Raw genomic sequence first — 229 nt, 5'->3', positions numbered from 1 at the left:
GTTTCTGCCTGAACTTTGATTTTTGTTAACCAGCAACTAATGTTTAACTCCACTAACAAGCAGTGTCAACAAAACAAGGCATCCATAGGCCCTAGCTCTGATCTGAAACAGCAGACAGAAGGGTGGGAGGAGTCATATTCCAGAGGGTTCCTTTGGCTACTGGGCTGTGCTTTGGCCACCCTGTGACTTAAATCTGTCACCTATTAACTTAAAAGTCGCTTTACTATAG

The sequence above is a fragment of the Gopherus flavomarginatus genome, chromosome 4 (genome assembly GCF_025201925.1).
Source record: "Gopherus flavomarginatus isolate rGopFla2 chromosome 4, rGopFla2.mat.asm, whole genome shotgun sequence".
Lineage (NCBI taxonomy): Eukaryota > Metazoa > Chordata > Testudines > Testudinidae > Gopherus > Gopherus flavomarginatus.
The sequence above is the reverse complement of the archived record's forward strand: the minus strand, read 5'-3'. Positions refer to the sequence as shown.